The sequence below is a fragment of the Denticeps clupeoides genome, chromosome 6 (assembly GCF_900700375.1).
Source record: "Denticeps clupeoides chromosome 6, fDenClu1.1, whole genome shotgun sequence".
NCBI lineage: Eukaryota > Metazoa > Chordata > Actinopteri > Clupeiformes > Denticipitidae > Denticeps > Denticeps clupeoides.
Window position 1 is genome coordinate 7,814,840 of NC_041712.1, and position 15,811 is coordinate 7,830,650.

General features: G+C 41.6%; 1 protein-coding gene across 1 annotated transcript in view; it reads left to right on the forward strand.

The window, feature by feature from the left end:
- The first annotated feature begins 1,000 nt into the window (after positions 1-1,000).
- sgcd (sarcoglycan, delta (dystrophin-associated glycoprotein)) overlaps positions 1,001-15,811 on the forward strand; it is a 142,025-nt gene continuing 127,214 nt past the window's right edge. The window contains exon 1 of the mRNA XM_028984141.1: positions 1,001-1,555. The gene's annotated coding sequence lies outside the window, so the exon portion shown is untranslated. The remainder of the gene's footprint in view (positions 1,556-15,811) is intronic.

The following is a 15,811-nucleotide window of genomic DNA, read 5'->3' on the forward strand; positions in this document are numbered from 1 at the left end:
GGGCCTCGGAGTGTGTCAGCGTGTGTCGTTCTGTGTGAGTGTGGCCATTTTGTTGGTCCCAGAGTTCTGGTTGGTTCAGAGTTCTGGTGGGTCAGATCCGGGTGCCCCTGAATGGCTGCTCTGTAATGAGTGTGTCACCGTGGCGGAGTGAGGCAGACGGGTGCAGTCCCGCTCCCAGGTCTCCATGACTCCCGCACTGAATGTTACCGACCACCTCAGGGGTGTAGACGCTTATCCCAGCGTTTTGATTATTTTCCTCGAGACGGGCAATAAAAACAGCGTAAACTGAGCAGTATATTAGCACAGCACATATCTGTAATCAATAAACAGCATTTAGGTACAAATATTCTCATTCTTATTCTCATTCTCCACTGAGCTTTTCATTAGCAGAATATACTGCAAATGAACTTTATCGATTGCCGGCAGATATGTGTTTGTTTTTACAATTTAGAAGTATATCTCTTTAAGTATAAAATTATAGATTTCTTCAAAACATCTCATTTTGATTTTAAACACTTTTAATCAATATGTATAATCTATAATGAAGGTGAAGCTGTCCCCCAGACAGTGTATTCATTTTCATGACGTATTTCATTGCTTGCATTCCTTGTTTTCCTTTGTTTCGATGATAGAAAACTATTAATAACCAATCTAAATACATGCATACATGAATATAAACTGTTTATACACATTATATATTGTATATATATTTAAATGTCTATATTTATACACATTAACCCTACCTTTTCTTTAATTTTGTCATGTCACACCACGATTTTCTGCTTTTATCCTGTCTTGACATTACTAATCCCCTTTTCCCCCTATCGCCCCCTCCCCCTCTCTCATACTCTCTCTCTCTCTCGCTCGCTCGCCTTTGGATTCTAAATCATGATGCCGGTGCTGCAAAGAAAACCCCACCTCCTCAGAGCTGCTAATGTAGTCAGTGACAGTGCGAGCGTTCACTCTCTCTCTCTTCCTCTCCATCCTCCCTCCCAGTCGCTCTCCCTCGCTCGCGCGCGCACTCCCTCGAAGCTCCAGTCCCCAAATAAATAAAGAGACACAGAAGGATGTGTGTGGAGGGGGAGAGCCGAAGCTGAGCGAGCGGCTGCCGAAGATGCTGATGCCCGTGGCCACTGCCGAGAGTCTCTCCCGCCTGCGGCTGTCGTCTCCACTGTGAGGATTTAACAGAAAGAAAAGAAGAAGAAGAAGAAAGAAAAAAAACGCCCAGCATGCTCACTTTGGATTTTTATTCAAGACAAAGTGCCATGCGTAAGGATGCCCTGCACTCTCCTCCTCCTCTTCCTCTCTGCTCGCTCGGTCCCGCTCCGTGCCGGGGCTGATGGACTTTAGCCGCAGTTGGTGAGAGGTTACCTGTCTGCCTGAGCGAGACCGGAGGGATGATTTAACCCCCTCTTCTGCTGCGCCGTCCCTGAGCTCGTCGACACTAGACTGAGGAGGACTGGCAGTGGAAAGTGAGAGGCTGATTGCAAACATCACTCCAGGTCCATGTTTTTTTGAGTTGTCAAGACTGTGATTTTTGGCATCTGACAAAGAGGTAAGGGCTTTATTTCCCCCCCACTCTCTTTTCTGTCCACAAACTGCTGACGAACTGAGGTGTGATCCTTTTCAATCTCGTTCCCTCACTTCTGAAGAACTTTTGCACTGAGAGCAGAACCTTATTAGACCCATCGGCCCCTTTTCACGGCACACAAGGGGCTCTTTAGTGCACCAGTCCTGATCCGCTTAATGAGAGCGAGACTCTGGTGGGGAATCTGGCAGAGAAGAGGCTGGGGAGGTGCCGGTGTCAGAGTTGTGGGGTCTCCGGGGGGCCCGGGTCCGTGATTGGATGCCGAGGCTGCAGGCTGGAGCATCATGGATCAGGGAGATCGTCCCTGCTTTACATGCCGGCCTTAGATCCCCGTCCTCACATTTGCACAGGATGCACATAGGTCAGACCCGGACCCAAAAAGTATAACCAAAAAGTTTGACTAGTTGACATCAAAACAGGACAAACCAGGGACGTGGAGCAAAGTGGTCTTACCTCCTCCCCCCTGAAAGGTTATTCGCTCGATAGATTCAGTCCTGCCCTCCCTTCTCTCTGCCCAGACGCTGACCATTAACAAGGTGAGCACGTCAGAAAAGCACTTTCATGCTCAGAAGCTGAGGAGGGTCAATTTTGCAGGCGGGCGTAATGAGTGCCTGGCCGGGGGGGCGACCTGGTCGTCTGCGGCGCCGGTGGAGAGGGGTCCCGGCGCGCGTTGTGAGGGAGATCAATCAACAGAGACGGCATCAGCCGCCACGCTCTTCCTTCCAGGGGAGGTGGGGAGCGCTCGCAGCTTCTCAGCGACTGTGAAGGTAGTCAGGCGTCCGCCATCAGAGGATGCGAAGTGAGAGCTTAGTCCGCATGATGGGACGGGGGTTATCGCATGTTACCTCAGCACGAGGTCGGTCTTTAAAAAATGCCTGCCAGCTCAGACCACGTTCCGGGGGTTGTCAGACCAGAGGGCAAAAAGTGAGGTCAGTGCCAAGTGACTGGCACACGACGCACAGCCGTTCGGATGTTCCTCTTCATTTTATTTGAAGGGATAAAACAAGTGTTGTGGCGTGGAAAGGAAGGAAGGCTTCAGTGACCAGATTTCCCCAACCTGCCACTTTCCCGCCCACATGCTCAGTGTTTGACGTCCCACTCGCTTCTGGCATTCTGTTGCAAATCATTTCTTCTGCGGCTGTGAAGGTGCATAAACGCACAAGTTCTCATTAACCTTCGCTGCCCTACCAAAAAAGTCCCTGGATTTCAATGAGCAAATAGTGCCTTTGATTAATTAGTTATGGCAGTGATTAATACGTTTCAGCGGGCAACATGTTATTTAATCTTAACTGATGCAGCAAGTACATTTTCTTGTCACAAGACACACCCCATGGCAGCGGAAAAAGACATCACGATTCGATTCTTTGGAGATCGCTGAAAAGAATAAATTTGGTTTGAGACTTGTCTGACGCAGAGTGGAGAACCAACACTTCACTTTCACTTTCATCTAACAAAAAAATATTATTATATTAATATTAGAACATGGCCATTTATTAGAACATGGCTATTTAATGCTGAAAGTAAAAAACATTTCCTCAGACACACCACATGGCAATAAAAATGTCACTTGTTAGTGAGGCCAATCATAAAACAGTCCTCAGAGAGTTTGGAAACACAGATTGGAGTCTAAATAAAGTGAAAGTGAAGTGATTGTCATTATGAAACACTGCAGCACAGCAGACGGTGACACAACAAAAAGTGTCCTCTGCTTTTAACCATCACCCTTGGTGAGCAGTGGGCAGCCATGACAGGCGCCCGGGGAGCAGTGTGTGGGGACGGTGCTTTGCTCAGTGGCATCTTGGTGGCTCGGGACTCAAACTGGCAACCTTCTGATTATAGGGCCGCTTCCTGAACCTCTAGGCCACCACTGCCCACATAGCCCACATAGGAACTGTGGTCTGATGTGTCCTTACTGACCTGGCTCCATAGCTGCATAGTTCCTACTGTACACGTCTATAGAGGCAATTTCATGATCTGAGGTTGTTCCAGTTTGTCAGGTCTGGGTTCAAGTGTCTCAGGGACACACTGGAAGTAAGTGGGGTTTGTACCTGGTTCATAGGCGAGTGTTATACCCACTTGGCTAAATCTGAATGAATAATTAATGTAACTGTGGACTGAAATAAATGTTGAGGTGTTTGAAACCACACAATTGCATTCTGTAATCAAATATTAGACTGAATGGCTTTTATTGGCAGCAAGGTGTAGGCTTACCATCTTAGGTTCATAATATTGACTGTATTTGGTTTATTACACTCTGTATGTTAACAATATAACATTCCCATTTCTTGTATAAAACTTGTCTTTGCTCTGTGAAAATGTCACTTTTTCCATTTAGCCGGACTCCAGCACTTCAGAAAGTAATCTTGAAAATTCAATTCAAGTCACCACCTCCTATCTGCTTCTTTCCCTTGCACGTACTCTCCAGATGCTTTGCTGTTTTCATTTTATTTATTTTATTTTTCAATGTCCTGTCCTTCTGAGCCCCACCAGCACTGTCAGGCAACAGACCTCACCTTGTACCACTCCTTATCTGGATTCAGATGAATGGATGTTCACTTGGCTCGTTCTGTACATGGAGGAAAACATGAAAATGAATTTGTCATGCTAATTGATATTGATGGGCAAATCAATGGTGTCAACATTTTATTGTAAGTCACCTTGGTTAAGGGTAATGGCTGAACCTGGTGCCATGATAAATAGGATTATTGGAAACATGATAATTGGATAGGACGGCTAAAATGATCTCATTCGCTGCTCTCTGCCGCCCCATTCCTTGTATCCTTTTGTAGGCTTGCAGCTACAACCCTGCACTCTGTGCTATTAACAAGGACAAAGTGTCTCCTAATCTCCAGCAGCATCAACCTGGGCACGTACTGGTGGTACCACCACCAGCCGGTATCAATGAGCAAGCGTTTACCTTTAGAGAACAGTAGTATGATCTTAACATGACTTTGTGAAACCTAATCTTACTGGCTAAAGAGCCAGATTAATTAGCACAACTGGCTGGATCAAACAAAATCCTGAAACTCTGACCTTCGCTTCTCTGATCTCAGGCAGGTCTTGTCTCAGGCATGAGCCCCGTTACACAGATTCAGGGATGAAGCATTTGATGATCCGTGGGCCCGCGGATCCGCTTCTGCTGAGCAAAGAGAAATAAAAGCCTCCTCTGTGGAACATCTGGCCAAAGGTCAAAGGAGCTCAAGTGTTTTAGCTGTGTCCTTACTTGAGGAGTCTGAAGCCTGTAGCCTTGGACTGGCTTACTTTGGATTATTGGAGCAGCACATCTGCATCCCAACTGTCTGTCCTGGAACTGCTGGATCCGATCCTGGCAGATTGAGAGCATACCATCTTTACCTCTTTTTATGAAGTCTAAAGAGAGCCTGAAGTTGGAGGCTTTACTCTATTTCAGTCCCGGTATTCTTAATTACTGTTCATTTGGATTTAGATTTAGTAAAATTTGGTTCGAATTCAGCTGATTACACTGCAGCTGGATTTCTTTAGAATGCCAAATAAAAGGGCAATTCAGCTGAGCTATACTGATGTCAAAAAGTGGAAGTAAATTGAGACCTTATTCGGCTTGACCGAAAAAAAAAAACATAAAACGGTTTCATAACTGAACTCTGCTTTCACCTAAAAATTACACCCTTGAGTTTGAGTCATTTTGTCTGTTAAGTCAGTCCGCAGGTTGAAGTCTGGCTAATTTGACTTGCATGAGGAAGCTTTTCCAATTCCGCCATTCCATCCTGACTTTGAGTGTTCTGTTCAGCACTAACAGGAAGGTCCCAATTCATGGGTGGGCACACACACACACACACACACACACACACACACACACACAAACATGTTTTTTTTTTTTTATTCCAGAATAGCAGTGTGAATTAAAGAAGTCCAGGTGGAACTCCATTCATTATTTGATCCACATTTCCTGATATGAGTGCATGAATTCACCTATTGCTGCCGGCACACTGCTAACTGCCGCATATCACTTCAATGCAGATTCTCCCTGCCAGGGAACAGTGAGCGGTAAGTCGGCCGGCCTGAGGTGATGTTCCGTGCCAGTGTGCACAGCTGGATAACATTCACCCATTTATTACCCCCGTTACCTTCCTTTCACATGCTTTCTTATCTGCTGTAATGTGATGGAGAAATATGTCGCCATTGGAGAATGCCATGTAAAATGATGCATCTCCACAAAAATACAGACATTGCAAAAGATTTGTTGGATGCTTCTAACTCTACTAGATACACTAGGTAAATTTGATCAAACTTAATACTGGGTATAACGTATTATTTGCAGAGACCCCTTTGATTTTACAGCACCTGGAGTGCCCAGTCCAGGCCCAGTTACTAATGCTAAATATGCGCAGTATTCTATTGCATATCCTGTTATTACAGTATGCTATTGCAGTATTCTATTGCATTAAAACCTTTTTCTCCAAATATGCGTCTTGTATTGCAAACGTTTCTTCCAAGCACTTTTGAAGACTCTGTGACATTGATTTTTGATGTACTTTTTTTATTTATTTGCACAGCTGCCACAGTTGCAGCTGCTGGGGGTGTTGAAATTGCTAAGCGATACATGCAATTGCATTATCCTAAGAATTTAGAGCATTTCATGTAAAATGTGTATGTGAAACCGCTTCAAAAGCCCATCTGAACCTCACCACACATTTTATTGCGCAGCAATATAAAACATGCATTAAACAAACTGTTCAATAATATCCTTTTGATTCCTCCGGACGGTTTCTTATAAGTAATGTATGTAATACATTTAAAATGAGTTCTTCTCCTATAGAGTGTGGTAGGTTTTATATGTGGTTTTGCATATTTTATTTCTTTTCTAGGAGCTTGATTGGGTATTTTTTTCTTCACCAACATTTGTGCTACTCCTGAGCCCATGTTAGGCTACAACCAAGTTGTAAGAAACCCTTACTTGGAAGTAGATTTGTTGCAGAGACAGAAAATAAAAGCCCAGGCGCGTCAACAAATATACCTGCAAAAAGGGAGTCACGTGCTGCTATATAGCTGTGAGTGAATTGATTGGAAATGCAGCTCTATATTCAGGCAGGGCTGATTCAGGGGCTATTTACTCTGTGGAAAGTGAGCTCAAGGCTGAGGTAGCGCGAGTCAAGGAAACCAAAAGGCTCTTTGTTCTCTGAAGTGCTGCAGCCTTCATTTCTTAGCTCCTTAATATCAGTCGTTTTTTTAAGCTTTTAGTAAATAACAAAAAAACTACTTCTTTTGTTGAAGATGTACAATGGCATGCCAATTCTCAAGTTCAGTGACAAGGCTGCAGTTATATATATTCTAATCTGACTGAATTAGTCCTGGTCATGTACTCGGCTTTCCGCTATGAACACATTAACTACAATGTGTACTACATGCATTGTAATTGGACTGAGATGGTCACATGACATTTGCATTGTTGTGTTTTACAGATAATTTCAGGTCACTTGTTTGAGGATTCATACAGATTTTTTTTTAAAATACACAATTAAAATATGAAATTTTAATTAAGGTGTACAGAGACTTGAGGTCCTCTGTGTGCACGTGCACACACACATGCGCAATCTAACACTCCTCCCCTTTCCCCATCGTTTCGCCACACGTTGCACACACTCTGACTGTCTCTCATATGTGACTCCCTCAAGGGACCTTTCCAGCTAATGGAACATAGTCTCCTTACACACTGAACAATTACACAGACAGATTCATTTAGGCTCCACTTTTGGCCCAGGATCTGAGTGGATGCTGTCAGGCAGCAGACAGGTGGCTGTTTTAGGATCCTCCATGGGCAGGATGGTTTGCTGGTCCCCACAGGAAACAACTGTTTTAGCAAAAAAAAATTTTTTTGTCCATTTTTCATCTATTTTCAGGTTCTTTCTGTCCTGATTCATTTCCTGTTTTTCTCCGGCCTATTCGATGGTAGAGTGCTCTTGTGCAGAATTGTTGGAGATTGTTACTGTGCATTCATATTTCTAAGGGGTAGGAGTTGATGCTCCTCCTCAGTGGTATAGCATTGCGGTGAGATTGACGCAAAACCCCCTCTCGGTTTTCCTTCAGTTTCTTCTGGTTGCACAGTGCCAAAAAGCTGAATCCTTCCTGAGATGGCGTCAGAGGCTACAGCTGTGCAATTGTTCAGCGCAGTAACCAATTTCGTGAGGTCATTACACGTTCTGCACAGGTTTCATTTTACATGCTGTGAATCGGACTAAAAACAAACCATGAGCCTTTATTGGATCTGGACACACACGCTCAGGATAATTTTTCATAACTCTGTTCAACATTTTTTAGCTAAATCTGTAGGATGTGACGATGGGAAGAAATGACGCATCAAGCCTTCTTTCCTGGACTTTGTGGCTCTCAGGGAGATAAGGATTTCATCATGAGGTGTGCAGCAAGGTGTAATTTCAGGGTGAGCACTTTTATCCCGCTCTGTTGTTTACTATTCTCCTTCGATGGTTTTGTGGTTTTCGATCGATTTGTCTTTTGTTTGTTGTTTTTGTGACAGAACTGGTGTATAAGGCTTGAGAGGAAATGTTTCTTTTATTTAAGAAACATTCTATGAAACAGGCTATGTTCGTTTGAACTAAATGCAGTAGTGACTTTGGGGCACCAACATAATAATCCTAATGATCCCAATTATTAAACAAAATGCAATCATGGTTATTACCAGAAATATTATTAATTAATTAGAATTATTATTAAAATACATATTTGTATGGAGAATTATTATAAAAATGCCTGGGTCCAGGCATCCATTCCATTAGGGCTGGAGCCATATCTGAATATACCATTAGTTAGAATCATAAACAATGGATGTTATTTATGATATTTATGAATATTTATGTTGTATGAAGTTACGGCCCTGGTTCAGGGACTCCAAAATGATGCACAACAAATGCACATACGGTTAACAATTTATTACAAACAAACAATAAATAAACTGACAAACACCCACAAAGAGTTTCTGGTTGGTTGGGTTGTGGTTCAAGTCTCTGTCCTTTTTCTTCTCTTCACATACTCCTGTTCACACCTTTTCCTCAGGTCTGTCCTAAACAGACGACATTTTGAGTCCTCTGCCGTATTGCAGCCCACCAATCATGGCACAAAGGGGAAGGAGTCAAATCGTGGGCTGATGAAGAGTCACCCTACAACAATACAGCGAGAGGGAAAGAGAGAGAAAGACAGACACACAAACAGAACATACACCCTCTCCACCACAGGACGTCACATTAGACTATTTTGATCATTGTTTGTATTCAGGAAGAATACCACATTCTACCACAAGTGAATGGCATAGTGAAAAATCAGAAGCATGAAATAGGCATGACGGCCTCAACACACAACTTAAAGTTATGTTCAGGCAAGTCTGAACACAAAGTGGAAAAGAGAATACGTGGGGTTTACATCACGGATGAGTGAAAAGACATGGGAACATTTAACATTTTAGTATGCTACAACAAAAAATGTAAACTTCACAGCGAATAGTGTTTTTTTATGAATACAATACAAATACATCATCACTAACACAAACTTAATGTTAATAATGAGGAGCTGTCTATGATGATGGTCTTTGGAGGAGTATTGTGTGGAATGTGGCAGCTTGAATAATTTATCTGATTTGTTTTATAAATGTATTACACCCAAATAAGTTAAACAATTTGAATTACTGTGTGATATATGGCAACTACACGCAAGCCATGCAATTCTGCACTCATTGTAACACCTGGTTCCCGACCAGCATCCTATCTTAATGAAGAGTCACTGGGAGGTAAAAAAATGACAAATTATCCTTCTGCTATGCTTCTGTGCACGGTGCAAAATTGGGCAACATAAAGCAAATACATACAATAAAGCAGACACTTTAGGAACTATAGTTGCTAGCTGCCATTTCCTGGTAGGTTTCAGGTGGTTTGATATATTTATGCAGTGACATCATGAAGAGCGGATCACCATTGCCCAAATTTTATATTTTTTTGCTTTGCAACATACTTGGGTAACAGATGACAGGTGGTTTAATCCAACTATTAACAGTAGCAACCAAACATCCTCACAACATTTAAGGGGAGTCTTCATCCACATCAAGCCTTTTTTCTCTGCCGACAAGCATCTGATTGGCATTTTTACATTCTTATTAAGGTAACCCACCTTAACCCTGTTCTGCATTTTTGCATTCGGTGTAACAGGATTCCAGTGTCCCCCACAGAGATGTTCTTGGCATGTGTTCTGCAGTGGTTGAATAGTGTTAATATTGATTTATTTTATGACCACAAATGTATGAACATTACTGGAAAGACAAAACTCACAGTATTACAGAATTGGCACACCCAAAGCATATTTTCATGTATTTTTATGATTCTTTTGCATTTGACCTACAGTGCATGGCCAAATCGTTTTCTAATAAGGTTTAAGCTCTACCACCGTGAGCCTAGAGAGCATCTCAGAAAGCCTCCAGAGAGGCAGCATACTGCATCAAAGATGTTTCATTGGAAATGCATGGAAATGTGCAGCAAATTTCCCAGGAGTGAAGAAGTCCTATTGTTCATGTTTCTCCCTTCCTCATTTCCCACCGTTTTAATGCGACTGCAGGGGTCTCAGCTATTCACTCATGAAATAGGGCTGCCTTTGCAAGGCAAGCAAAACTGCTCAATTTTCCACCTTCACGCTGAACCCTCATCCATCACTCAGTCACTGTCGTAAAAATGCTAATTGCTTTCACTGACCTGTTGTCAGTATTTGAACATGAAAAAATTACCAAAAATTACAAGTTTCTTGCTTGCTCAGGAAATTGTGATTGCGCATTAAGGGCCGACTGCCTCAGAGCCCAATTAGACAAGCTTGGCAGATCCCTGGGAGAAAAATGATTATGGCGAATAAGAGCTTTTCACAGATTCTGAGTAAAGCAATCAGATCGGCCTCTTAGTATAATGCTAGCTTCGTGCAGATCCTTTAAGATGTAAACTTCGCCCAGGGTTTTATGATTGAGAGATGGCGTAATAACTACACAATCATCACAGAGGAGCTTGGCAATCTTCCGCGTAGTCGCGAGCGCCAGCACTCTCTGATGGCTTAAGCCCACAACATGTAAATAAATGAAATCTATGTTCCATGCGTCGTCTGTGTTACCCCCCCTATTTTAAATAAATACTGCACAGGTTTAAATAAACCTTTGCACAGCACGGTAACTATTCCAAAACCATTAAATGTTAATGCCCGTTTATGCCTTACTGCTGATTTGTTGAAATCGAATTTTCATCAGCCTTAGGAGCACCAGTCCCTGCTTCGAATTTTGTGCCTTTCAATGTCCATCCCTTTCTCGTCATTAGGTCCCCCGAAAGATGCTTCGAGACAATGGACACAGTAAAAAAGCGCCAGACAAATAAATTGGTAGTGTGTGAATAAAATGTGTGAAATGTCCAGTTCAGGGTTCCTAAATGACAGCTGACTTGTGTTGTTGGACGATAGATTAATAATTGCTGACAGGTTGTTGAAAGGCTGACTCATGGCGGGACCTGAGAGACAGTCTGGGCTTTCTCGTCTGATTGATTTACTGACAGCAGACTAAAAGACTATTCAACATGCCCTCTGCTGCTTTAAGCTTAAAAGAAATATGAAGTGTAATGAAAAAACATACTTAGCATTTGGTTCTAGGTTTTAAGAGCTGCTAGGGATGTGGACCAGTGGTGAGCGTAGGTATCACTCCCTGCTGGTCTCTTTCAAGGAAGGACAGCTGCGAGGTGTATTTCTGTCAGAATTATGATGTCACATTGAGGAAATGAGGCTTCTCTTTTATCCTTGAGACCTCCCTCTACCTCTTTTCTTGGCTCTTGGCCTAAGTCTGTTTGATTTCCCCTCATCCTCCTGTCTCTGTCCTTCGGCGTCACCATTCTCAAGGTCCTGTTTGTGAGGAAGTCTTGCGAGTTTGCACAGGACTCAGACAGCTTTGCAGCTTAGCCTGAATGCTTGGGTTAAAAATAAGCATTTTAAGGACATTCTTTGAAATAAATAAAAAAATAAAAAATAAATGGTTAAAAACCATAGACTGAAATGTCATTTCTTATTACAGCAACAGACACAGAGCATTTGCTCTTACAAGTCTGGCATTTCTGACACTCATGGCTGCATTTAGACTCTGGTGTACCCTGTAGGACTCGATTCCTTCCGTGTGACACTGCTCTTTAAGTGGTCTGTCAAGGCACTCTCCAGACACACTGTGTCAGCTACGCCTACTGGCATTACCCAGTTCTGTTGTAGAAAGTCGACCATGCCATGCCATCTGAGTGATGGATTAAGACCAATGGACACAGGAACCAACAGCATGCTGTATTCTATCATAAACATCATTTTTTCATAAGAATGTATTGGATTGTTGCAGGTTGAAAACCAGTTTAATTGTTGTAACTGGCACAAAATGTGTGAGCAATTATTACTAACTGATGTATTTGTACAATACGATGTCACTGAGACTTGACCAGTTACATTTTTGGCTATTTGGTGGCAGGGAAATAAACTTAGTTCCAGTGCAAATGTTTTAAGGTTGTCTTTTTGGGTGTCTTTTGGTGTAACGGGGTGCAAGATATGGGCTGTAAACCTGATTAATTTAAATTTATGCTTGAAGTGAGAATAATCTTATGTATGATTTTTATAAGCGTTAAATGTTTGATAAGTGTTCCAAATCCAAAATTCTAAACCAGTGAACCACTGGCAAACAACAAAAGGCCTTATTGCATCAAAATAGTCTGGTGACTATTCTAGGTTTATGCAAATAAATCTAGAATAGACAATTTAGGTATATGCAAATTTGGTGCATTCAGGGCAGTTTAATCCTTTGGCACACTAATAAGGCTCATGGCATGTAACCCTAATCCATCAGATATTCGAGTTTAGCATTGTTGATAGAAACAATGGACATGAAACTTACAGTTATCAGTTTGCCTCTAACCTTCTGTAAAAAAACTGTTCATCTCTGGTACACAGAAATAATCACTGAGTACACAAAATCTCAAACAGTTATTGTACTTCTACACTGCTTCAAACTCTATGGTCAAAACGTGCAACATCTTTGATGTGTAGGGACCACAGGCAGCAAAGATGTCATGTGTGGATGTGGCTTAATTACTGTCTGCCTCACAGAATGCCTCTGGGGAGAGGTTCTGGCCAGTCCAGAGAAAAAGCAGAGCGCCGAGTCCCAATGCACCTGGCTCGCACGGAATTCCAGCTTCTCTCTTCACTGCGATGTCAACTCACCTTTGTTTCCAAAAGCTGCACATCTATCTTGGCTGTGACAGAGAAAGGAAAAAGAGGGGAGAAGAAAACAAAAATAAAATTGTGGGCAGTTGCAGAGGGGGAGAAAACGAGTGGGACAAGGACGCATGGTGTCGGAAAATTATCTGTCGAGGAACCAGGGAACCTCAAGATTTATTAATGGTTTCCCTATCTCTAATTGGAAGTTCCTTGGTGTGTACACAGAGCACAGGAATGAAAGAAAACACATTGAAAAGGCTTGACAGATTGGATAATGGCAGAAAAATACGAAAAAATGGCTGTCAATGAAGCAGACAAGCGTGTTTGCCCGAAGAGAAAAAATAAAGAACTCTGGGTATCTCTTCTAAGCTAAACTTGTTTTCAGTAAAGGACCCTGAGGCCACAACCTTTCACTCTTCCCAGCCTGTTAATATGACTACCTCATATCAATGCATGAGTCATAATGCAAAAGGAGCAAATAAATTAATTAGCTCAGGCCTCCTTAAAGGAGCATCCATGCATAATGCAGTATTTTGCAGCATGTTCTACATTATCTGTGGTTATCTGCGAGTCCTTGCCCTGTGCCTAGTGTCCCAGGATGTGCTCCAGCAGCAGCAACCCTGAGTAGGACTAAGCATTTTCTGAAAGATTACTGTGAAGCCGAGATTCTTAAGCCTCATTCATATCATGGCAATAACTCATGAAGACAAGCATAATCTAAAAATAGTAAATTTACTGTATATGAAGGGCACCACTGACACCATAAAATGCATATAAATCAGGCTAGGAATAACAAACAACACTATATTTGTTTTGCACCACTTTTGTTTTCGGTCAGATTTGCATTTTGATGAATATACACAATTCATCTTTTTATATCATCATGATTTCACTGGCAACAGGACAATATATCAGACTCTTTGAATCTTTTTCTGATCTTAATTTGACCTTCTCTGATGCGTCTTTGGGGCATGTCTATGAATAGGAATATGGCTATTTTGTATTTAGTGGGATTAGTTCATAATTGGTTGGAAACCTTGTGTAGGATGGGTTATGTGGGATGGTACTGTGAACTGGATATAGTAAACATAAGGGCAACTGGGTGCATGCAATATTTGAAGGAAGTAGTTATTTTCCTAAATGCTCCTTCAGAAGAACATAGAACAAACGATGTAGTAATTTAGTTCGGGAAGGCAAGCCAAATGGAATGACTTTTGCAATTAAAATGCTTTCTTTACTGAAATTTGAGATGCACATATAAGACACTATAGATGTAAATAAATATCCTCAAATCCATGCAGAAATCTCTTCTTGCATCACTGCATTTTAATAATGCACAGTTTACGCAGGGTCATCTGTGTGGAATCTGTATCCTGGGATGAAAACAAGAATTATGTTCTTGTTTAATGGTCTCATTTAAAGTGGTGCCAGAGATGAGGTAAGAGTCCTGGACTCTTGAAAAAGAAGATTATTTTTGGCAGTTGGAAGTTGCCAAGGCCACCATGTTGATCTGCTCATAAATAATGAGTTATGTGAATTAAGGGTCTCGCTCAGAAAGAAAGGAAAAAGGCTGAGCTGCTTGTAAAGCAAACAGTGGTGATGCCTGCCAGGCAACAAAATACCTGTGACTCTCCATTAGCTAACGTAAAAGCCATTCTGCTTAGTCATTTCTAAAAATAATGATTAGTCGACTGTGAAATTAGTCACTCAACAAGCTAATAATCGTTGTACTTCTGCAGTGGTGATGTCTGCAGAAAAACTGCAAGGATAACACATGGAATTATAAGTTCAAAGTTGCATGGTCAAAAAAAAACTTTCAAACCTCAAAGTATTTTTTTTTAAATCAAAGCATACAGAAATATGGAGAGGGGACAGTGAATCATGTAGAAAAAATGCCACATAATGAGCATAAAATGTCCACCTCAAGAAATACTATATAATTTTTTTCTCACTAGGCCTTACCTACTGCCTTGTGCTACAATCAATGCAAATTTAATTTATCCAATATTATTCATAATACATATACATACTAATCATTCACAGCATTAAAATAAGTTAAGCAAATATGCAAGTGAACAGTCAGAATTGTATTATTATTAACTGTATTTACTTCAACAATGAAACAAGATTGCCCTCGTTATTTCAAGACTAATTAAAATATTGCATTGGGCATCATCTACCAGAACTGCATTGTTTTCACTAGGCCATGAATTTAAGATCCCTTTTCCAGATGTACCTTGAAAAAAAAAGTCTTACATATTTCTATAAAATATGTTTATATATGTGTCTAATTGTCATGCTCATTTGGCATGGCGAGGCAGGTGGTCTGGAATGATGACTGGACATGATGAGGATGAAGGACACATTCGCACGATGTCACAAAATGGTTTTAATACGTGATGAACAGAACAGGGTAGACATCCAGTAACACTGAACATGTAACATGTAACAATGACCCGACAATGAACAGACACAAACAGGGCAGCTTTATACATTTATACATTCTTACACAAGTGAACACGATCAGGAAACATTACACAGGACGAACATGAAACTCCGGACCCGGAGTAACCCCTTCCGGATCAGATCATGACACTAATGTAGTTGAGATTAGAGATATTTTTGTTATTTTTGCATGGAAAGACTATATGCTTTTTATATAACACCTTACAGCTGTAGCCCCACTACACAATTAACCCAGTCTGGGTCACGTCATACATGGAGATGTGATAATTAGTAAGGCAATCTTCCAGGACTTTTGTTATGTCTGCTCTTATTGATCAGGTATGCTGCTGGCCTCTCGAGTTGACCTGTGATGGCAGGGTGGTAGTGATGAAGGTTGAAGAAGTTGCAGGAAGAGACACTCTTGGTTCTGTTCTTGCTGCTTGGTTCTTCTTCTTCTAGCTGTTCTTCTGTGCTTTCTCCATGCTTCTGCTCACCTTTTCAAATTCTCTTTCTCTAATTCTCCTAAATTGG